This window comes from Saccoglossus kowalevskii, chromosome 18 (genome assembly GCF_978046115.1).
Source record: "Saccoglossus kowalevskii chromosome 18, keSacKowa6.1, whole genome shotgun sequence".
NCBI lineage: Eukaryota > Metazoa > Hemichordata > Enteropneusta > Harrimaniidae > Saccoglossus > Saccoglossus kowalevskii.
In genome coordinates this window covers 25,169,150-25,179,564 of record NC_140658.1, presented here as the reverse complement: position 1 = coordinate 25,179,564, position 10,415 = coordinate 25,169,150, and positions in this window count along the sequence as shown.

The following is a 10,415-nucleotide window of genomic DNA, read 5'->3' as shown; positions in this document are numbered from 1 at the left end:
TTTTGATCACCTGCTTTCTCAATTATGTAATAATTGTAATAAAATTGATTTAGAATGAAACATGCGCTGGCTTTTTACATACATTATATTACAATATCGTGATAGAAAGTAAGTTGACTAAAGGTTCTATGGTCGCCTTCTAATGCATTTCATATTGACTGGCCTAGTTATTTAAATCATGCCAAATCTTTTATTTAGTTGAGATTTCTTCATGTGCGACAGCTTATAATGAAAGCTTATTTGAGAAATTCGAAGAACTACCTGATACGATACCCTGACTTATTTTCAGTCAGCCAAACAATTGTGAGTCTGTGAGATAATCACATTTAGGGTATTGACTCCAAAATTGATTCCGCGTCATAGAAAGTGAATGAAATATGGTATACATAAGATTTATTATTTCTGTGGAAATCATTTCCAGAATCAGTGTGAATTAGTGAATGAGTTTAGAACTAATATTTAGTTATTGACGAAAATATATAAATCATATTCATGAAATACGTAATAAGTCTCAGAAGTGTTGTGTTCTCTATTTATCAGTGTGACGTTCTAAACTATATAGAATATCTTGGACACATTAAACAACTTGTGACGAAGAGTATATATATATATATCCATTGTACTGTAACAATAACCTACTGTCGACATCCACATCAACAACAGATATAAACTGCTTGTCTCAGAAAACAATCATTCGATATGCACTAAACGTAATCTCTGTATTAAAGGTGACGTTTTACCTTTAACTCCCGACACTTATACGATATTAAACACGTTGTGTAACCCGCGACTAAGATATGAATCAGCTGTTGCTTTTTTATTTGGTTTATTTATATATCAAAGGTCAATGTTTCATCATTTATTTTGTATGATATTTTCTTTACTCCTGCGAAACTGGGCAATACACTCACTAATATTGTGTATGGCAATGTAATGAACATTGAAGGAGTAAATATTTTCAAAATATATTGGGTCGATGGTTTGACAGATAATTTATTAATTTAACAAATCCAGAAATTATTGTTAGTTATTGTGCTTTGCCTTAACTAATCTAGTATATGTAGCATTGTCGTGTATAACACATCACAGTGTCCTTACATCTACAATCTAAATCGTCGAAGCAAACACGTGTATTTTGTTATAAAACATTTGTATTTTCTATTAAAACATTTGTGTGCTAGTATTTTGGGGAAAGTGTTTTTGGAGTGGTTAAACAACATTTTAATGGGAATTAAATTGTAAATACACACAAATACAAATTAAAACACTGAGTGTTTTACGGGGACATGAATTTGTAATTAAAGTGTTTATTGATAGGATTGTTATGGAACAGTGCAACCAACGTTATGACAGCAGTACTATCAACAAGGGAACACCAGAAGATATCCTAAATAAGATTGAAAGTATAGTGGTATCAGAAAACTATAATGGAAAAGGGGAATAGTAGAGCCAACATCGGCATCTATGTACTACATAATCCTTTGCAATGGCAACGAATCATATAATTATGTGTGGGTTGGCACGGTAATTGTGTCAACTCAAATTCATGCATTTACATGACCAGAGATTTGCATGATGCATACATTTTTTGCCGACATCCCTCGGATTTATGATCTGAGTTACCAAACAAAACTATATAGCCTGGATCAATAGGAAATGCAGTTATATTCATTTATATTCGTTATTAAATTATGAACCAAAATCATGGATTAACAAATTATCTTACGTTTGTTTCTTTATAAAGTCAGGCAAATGATTTTCTGCGCACATTCAATCAATCTTGCTGTTTTCTCATGCCTTAAAATCGATTTCACTGGTCACATTCACATACTCATATCACAATATCTATTTACGAAATCCTCACAAAACTTCTAAATTACACGAATTCAAAAAATATCAGTGAACTGAAATAGAAGCTCTGAACATACACAATGTCTGTGTTATTATTCCGGTTGCGTGGATGTATATAGGATATTAGTTTACAGCATACATGGCACGATACTGTACGTATATCTATTGTCGAAGGTATATCATCTTTTATTGTAAAATAATACTGTATTGTCACAGCTCCAATACACGTTTTCCGTCGCATATACATATAGAAATAATATGCATGTTTCCATGCAAACATATCAGTTTCTTCAATCCTCGTGATGTTATCATGTAAAATGATATTCACAATACTATCAGACTCTGCAAAACAAATAGGTTCAGCCTAATTTAATCAGGAATATGACTTATAGCACATTATCAGGACAATCTCGCTTCGAAAGTTTAATTAACTCGATATTGGAATATCCGATGTTGCTAATATAATATCGTTATCAGCACATACCGAGTCATCAGAAAAGTACTTAACCTTGAATCTGAGAACAATAAACATATTGCGTTATCATACTTGATTCTAACTCAATGAGTAGTCACCATACCACATAGCATTAAAATTATTTGCAGTGATTGTATACTAATATGCAGTCACGTGAAAATATACATTTCTAGTAAATGTTTTTCCCATTGATGCAGTAAATGCATAGTGTTTTTTTTATTCAAAGATAAACGAACATCACATTGCTACCTGTAACTAATATATTTCACCTCGTTGCATATTAAAATATAATTAAATCTTGAATATGGATATTTATTATCGTTACATAAAGCCATGTTGTACTTTATAGAGTGTTATATGAAAATCGAACAAAACGACCACTAATGTATTTATCTCTAATTCATATATTTTATTCAATTCGTTGCACATAAAGTTTAGTTTATTAAAACATGGTTACAATGTCTTACGCAGAAATACAACAAGCCACTCTGGTATACTCACTGTACCCTATATTTTACAACGTTGAAAATAATGTCATGCTCCATTTGTTACCTCGAATGTTTTCGCACGTTGTCATCATTTCAACTAAGCCAAGCCCCATTAATCGTTACGGGGATTAAATACGAGACCAAATGACTCAATTATATATGTGTGTGAAGAATTTAGATGCACAGTTTTTTTGTAAACTGCGACACTAATGTGGGAACAATATAGTACACTAGCAAACAAAGATGGATAAACTACAGAAATCACATTGAAATAAAATGTAACACATGAAGCGTTAAATAATTGATGAATGTTTATGAGGTATATACTCATCAATTACAAATAACCAAGCATTATACAAGTGTTTGACATTAACGATACTGCAGCATTGTTAATCATCGATTAGGTAAATGCATATATCATATCTATTTTCTAATTACTGTATTGAGCTTACCATAGTGCATTTACCCACGTAACCAGACATTTAAATTGTCAGTTGCAATGTAAGTATTCTTTTCTTCCCAATAGTTAAACAAGATCAGAGTAACGCGTTATGAGATTACACACAGTCCCCCGCCCATGTGGTGCAATACTGTCTGCAGTATTGGCAGCTCACTTGAGAAGCATACATTATTCAGTATCGATCTTGGTTTTTATAATTCACATTGTGTACTTGTAGCATGCCAATGTCACAGTAACTATGTAGTTTGGAAAGTGTCCTTTAACATCTCAATATATTGCGATTGCCCTTGTGACGGTTATAGACATGTCCTTGGTTTGATTTCCATTTCCGGATTGTGGCCCGGATCAATGCAAGCAAACTGTATATACGTCAGTTAAAAGTTATGTGTCATGCGCCGGGTGATTGATACTGCAAAAAATGCTGTCGCTTACGACAAACGTTATTTCGGTCTGATTACTGCGAGCAACCTACTGGGCAATGTTTTTCAGAATCTGGAGTTAGGCTTGCCAAGCAAATAAGCACTGATTTTAATATTGGCTGAACAGATATTCAAAATGCCAATCATCTGACTCAAACATCATAGCCATACTAGCTCTAAGTATTTGTTGTTGACAGTTATAAAACCTTCTTGTCATTGGAAATGTAAAATTATGTTGACATTTTAAAAAAATATTGTTATAAAACTTCGCAATAAGCCAGAAGTATGTCCAATTTGATCAATTTGTTTCGGCAATAAAATCAGATGCGCGATAAATTAGTAGACGTGACGCTGGAAACATGTGATCGAAGAAACTTATATGCACATACCTAACAGTGTATTAAATACCGAACAACCAAACATCGTTAACGTATTTTATGTTTTACTGTATTGATGGAATTGTGTGAACACTACTGATGTGATTAATATTAAAATGAAAAAAAAATGTTCGGGTTTCCGTCATCTGGAAATTTTCGTATGGGTCGCCTATAACTAGCCAAATCTGGAAAGTGATATTTTAAAAACAGACAGCTGGGGGTAGTTTTACATTACACATATTTGGGAATTGCATTATCATGTCGGTTACAGTGGACATCTGCAATGAAGTTTTCAGCACAACAAGCTAAACAAGCATTTATGGCTATTATGTAAAATACTAGTAGAATTGGCCCTTTAAATTATTATTCATTCTTTAACACTTGTGATTCTATAATTTTACCTATTTTAACCCATGGTTTGGAGGTCGGGGGGGATTTAAAATATACGAGTGTCTGGAACGTATTCAATATCTTGCTTGCAGATATTTCCTCGGTTTTTGCAACGCGAGCATCTAACAATTGTGTACTGGGCGAATGTGGAAGATATACTATTTCTTTTACGCCGCAAAACGTCAAATATTGGGCTAAAATCATCAATATGCCAAGTAACAGATACCCACGTAAATGCTACAACATGTTATATAACATAGACAAATCGGGGGTGAGGATGAAACCTACCCGGGTGGCAGACATAAGGAAACTATTGTTACTTGTAAATTAGAACATGTTTGGTATTCGCAGAAAGTTGGCAATATTCAGGAATTTGTAAGCGTATTCTCATGACGTTTTAAGGAAATACCTACATTTTGAGTGGCTTACTGATATTTGTTTCTTAGACAAACTGGTTACATATCGGGAATTTAAGGTTACATTGCAAACGCAAAAATACTTAAAATCTGTTGGAATTTGTTCCCTTAGAGTAGCTCTTGCACAGTTTAGATGTTCTCCTCACTGTCTTCGCATTAAAAGAGTTCGTGGTGTAATTGAGAAAGACGAACGTATTTGCCCTCTTTGTGACTTAGATAAAATTGAAAATGAGTTTCACGTTCTCCTTTTTTGCCCATATTACCATGAATTGCAAACCTCATACTTACCCAATACTTTTTTATAATACCCCGTCTTTTGATAAATTTATAGAACTTGTTACTTCTCAAAATTCTGACATTTTTAAACCACTGGCTACATACATCTTTCATGCATTGAAACTAAAGAACGAGATGTGTATGTGTGCTTTGATTTTAATATTATTCTTGTACATGTAAAGTATTTTTATTTTTCGAATATTTTTCTTGTACATGTAAATACTTTTATGGGTCGATGGCCTTGAATTTGTAAATAAAGACCATTGTAAACCAAAATATTATTACAATATTTGCAAACTATTATTACATTTAGGACCAGGGTAGTTCTATTAAAGTAAGTTTATTTGTATGATTTTGTATTCTGTTGCATGATTGCCACATTCACGGATATAAAAGATAGGTAGGCGATGATTTTTCCCCAACTTCCTTGATACACATGGTCACTATACGAGCCGAGAAAACACAATTGTTCGGCATTAAAGTTCGGCATTAAAGAATTCAGCGTGTACACGGGGTATAAATGTTCATGAATTGTTTGTGGAAATATTTAGAGAGATATGAATAATGGAAATATATGCGATGAGAAAGAAACTTTCAATATTTGAAACCGATAATTTATGAATATTTGTAAATGATAATTCAAATAGAAATAACTGAAAATTAGAAGATATTCTGTGAGTAACGCCTCGGAAATTCTGATAATCACCAATAAATCTCAAGTCTAGTTTCTATTTAAGTAGAGAATAATATGTAGTAATATACTTATTAGAATCACGTACTGAATGTTAATTCGCATGATTTCATAATCCCTCATTAATGATGAAAATATACAAACTAAATCTATTAATTATGTAATCAGTGTTTGACACCACAAATCAAAGTATAAATTGTTAGTCGCATGCAACTTTAGTTTTGTACGACAGTTTTATATTGTAATTATACTTAAAACGTGATGAATACGTGATGTTTTTATTGAAGTTAAACGAACACCATACAGCTATGAATTTATCTAGTTTTTTACTAATAAATTTATTTCTGTTGCATGTTGAAATTTAATTAACCCTGGAATATATCTACTTGTTCATGTCAAAGAAATCCATCTCACATTATGCCATGCTGTGCTTCATTAAGTGGTACGAGGATTTGAACAAAACTTCATGTATCTCTAATAGATAAATTCTAATAATTCGCTGCAAATACAAGCACAATTTTATGTGAATCGTGCATGGTAGATTATTAAAATATAGTTACAATGGGCTACTTTGAATGCTCCTTTTTTTGTGGATTTTTGTATCAGCTGTAATATCGTTTGATAAAATTTATTGGGTTACTGGAAATATATTTTGGCAATACTGATAAATTATTAAACATCTGTAAATTACAAGCTAACGTTATTCTATAGTACGGCGAGTCTGTGAATTCCAACATGAAAAATTATGAGGTTATTACGAGGATACCTCAAAATATGCACGAAGACAGTACAGCGAGAGTAGCGATCGACGCGCAACGTCGAACTGTCTTAGTGCATACTTTGCGATATTCTCGTAATACCCTTATTATTATATGGAAATTCCCTGAAAATACCGCAGAATTACGGAAACCTGTAACTTATGGCGTTACGGTGACAGATGTATAATAATATATAGTATTTTGATGAAAGTGGATTTAAAACAAAGTTCCAATAATTGTAACCACTTTATTCAATTCTGGGCTTGATATGCTGTATAGCGCTATTACATCCGCCCAGTCGAGAGACTGCCAAAGTAACGAAACATATTATACCTTAGACTGAGCAGTTATCCATTAATCATTTGACCCAACGAGTATCAGGGTGTTGTCGTAATTACGAATGCAATTGCTTAAATAATTTAAAACACTTTAAAATAATACGGCGTAGTTATAGCTACTCAAAACGTTATATAAATTTAGAAACGAAAAATGTTTAATAGGATAAATTTGTCAGTCACCCCATATCAATCAGTCACCCGACAGATTAGTAAACAACATGTAAACATGTTGTGACGGAAAATGTATGCACGATGAATACAAGGGTGTTGGCCGTCACAGTACGTAGAGATGATGCAACCTGCTACCTCCTGTCAAGATGGTTCCTGTACTAGAAACTAGCATCTGACTGGGTAATCAGTCTTGTTAAACTTTTTTTAAGAATGGATCACCAGAATACCAAGCCAATTATAGGTGCACTACATTACTAAGTTATCTTGGTAAATTATTTACCTCAGTCTTAAATCCAAGATTATCAGAAGAAGATAGGTAAATGGGATGAACATTCGGGTTTCAGAGAAAGATTTTCAACATTGGATCATGTTTTTGTTCTTCACTCTATATAGTTGATCTGTACCATAAAAGTGAGAAGCAACGCGCAATTATCTTATGTCTGAATTGATAGGACTTCCTTAATGATCGTTACTGGCATATATATTATGTATGAAGATACAGAATCGTGTGTGACTAAATACTACTTTTATACTTTTACAACTGTAATATTGTGTCAGACAGGCAATTTATTTGAATGGTTTTATTTATTTTATATGTAAACTACTACGATGATTGAGCTATCAGGCAATTGAAATTCACATTAGAGTGATGAAAGTTTACCTAAAATTCTTTTATTATTGTTATATGCATATGACACAATACCACAGTGATACAGAAAGCTTTTAACACAGTAGTATATTATTGTCACACATACTAGGTTGTGTGGACCACAAAAATATATGGTTGTTGTTCTTTTAGCAATTATTTCTCTTTTGTGGAATAAACTTCCACTCTCCGATCGCCAGTCAATCAATATCATTATTTTTAAAAGAAGTCTAAAAACTTTTTAAAGTATTTCGAAAACTTGTTATTTTTTATAAAACATTTTTTTTTCAATGTGATTTGTATTCATGTTTTGTACAGCGGTGTGGGGAAGTGAACAACGATGTGAATCAAACATGGGGAGCCATATATCAATGTAAGGTACTGATTGATTTACAGCTTGAACTTTTTGACCAAACTTGGAGCCAGGGACCAAAGGAAATTCCAAACTATATTTTGATGTGAAACATTGAACAGATAAGAGATGAGAATGTGTGTCGAGTCAGTTAGTTTCACATATCCAGTGACTGGATTTTACGAATGGTAGCGATGAATTCTAGCTTCGCAACTATATCACTCGGTTTATTTTCCAGTTTCACTTCAACTTTGATGTTGAATGCTTGGTTTAACTATTGTAGTAGGTGGATCCTCTCAACCGCTTTCAGGGGTCACTCATTTTATTCATATATTGTAAGACCATGCATCGGTTAGCTGCTATACAGATACTTTATGGTTGCTGCCTAAATAATCCGTTCATATACCAGGGTTATCTTTGTGCTGATAAATGTACTGGGGTTATGCACAAGTTTGAATCGGAAAGAATAAATGGAAAAGGTGCAAAGAAGGCAATTTTGGCATTTGCCTCAGATAATAGTTTAGCCACCTTTGCAAACAACTCGTCTTGTTTAGACATGGGTTCAGGATCAAAGATTGTGATTTTATTGGGCTTCCGGGAATCCATACAAAATCAAAGACTTCCATTATGATGAGGATTCTTAAGCATAATTGATAAGCAATAAGCTGAATCGGGTCATTTAATTATTTTAATTATTCATCATATCGCGTGCCTTCTTACTCACAACACTACATGTTGCAAAGGGGGTATTGCATGCTCAGAACAAACGGGAACTTACATGGTCTGTTGTATGTCATGCCAAACAATGTTTGTCTTGTCTGTGAATGTGACCTTATATTATCTCATCACCTATTGCACTACTATGATATAAAAATCAGTAAGTTCAGGTCCAAGATGTACATCTTGAATGATTTCTTTCTCTTGCAAATGAACTGTACCTTCTATACCATGGTCAGCAGGTACAATTTCAATCAAGCTGTAGACATATGGGTGTGTTCAGTGTTGTCAGAACCGCACACTTCTTCAACAAGATACAGTTTGTATATACTTTGCAAGATTCGTTCCTTAACATGGAGTTTATCTTGATTTTACATGCTTGATACTGATCACGCGACTGAAGTATTTTGTAGGTGTCCACCAATCGATTTTGAAGGTCATTAACGTATTCATATGTAACCTTAACGTTTTCACCACCAGAATTTCCCGCCCAAATTTTTCTGCACTTTTTCTATTCTGTAATATTTCTGGAAATGAACAGTAATTTTAAAGCCAATAAACAAAATGTGAGTCAATTTTCAGTTTTTACTCAAAAATATGGCTATTTTTGATCAAAACTTCTGAAGGGAAGTGGGGAAAATAAAAAATTTGCGAATTTGAGATTAACATCTTCAGTGCAGTAGACCATGTTTAATGTGAAATGTTATACTCTACTTACCATTTGCTCCTACTGTATTATTGACGGTATACATAACTAACCTTTTCATTTGTTGTAATTAATACAAACTGTCCATGGACACCACAATAACATGAATTCTAGTACTGGCTGTGTACACTTCTTTTTTGTCCGGAACTGACCTCTAAACACTATGTATAACCTCGAGTCCATTAGGCTTCTGATTGGCACCATCTTGGACATCAGTCAAGGAATTTCCAAGCTGATCATCAGCCAAATGTCCCTCATAAATGACACCCGTGTTCACCATATGGTAAGTGCATAACCAGGAATTCACAATGGTTGCCTTCTGGGGTGGGGTTAAGGAATCGCCGTCAACCTTCTGTCCTTCAGGCAAATCACCTGTGTTTGATACACCAACTGTATGACATGGAATTCCACCCTAAGTACACTCTTAGGATGATCAATATTTGGTCCATCTGGCCGGTCCGGGTGTATGTGTTTGGAGACTAGTACCTTAATTGCCAGGAATTTTTCGATTTAGTGACAATTGTATCACAAAGAGTTGTACCTTCACTGTACATAAAATGCATGATAAACTTGCGGACATAAATTTTGTTTTATCCTTTCTCTCTCAACTTTAGCTGCCCGTGCGACCTACTCTTGCTCAATATTTGCGGCTTGTTCAAATATTTCTTTTTGTTTAGTTAGCTCTCTCATATTAACATGTCGCGACTAATTCAGTTTTTCCTTAGGCCAGTATGTTTATTGAGCTACAATCTCAATACTACACTTGTAACCCATATTATCTGACTCCCAGAAAGGTGGAGTGGAAATTACAGAGTGGTCGTAATTTCCCAAACCTGGTACACCATATAACCGATAAGAAAGAGATTTGTACACCAGTCTGAGAT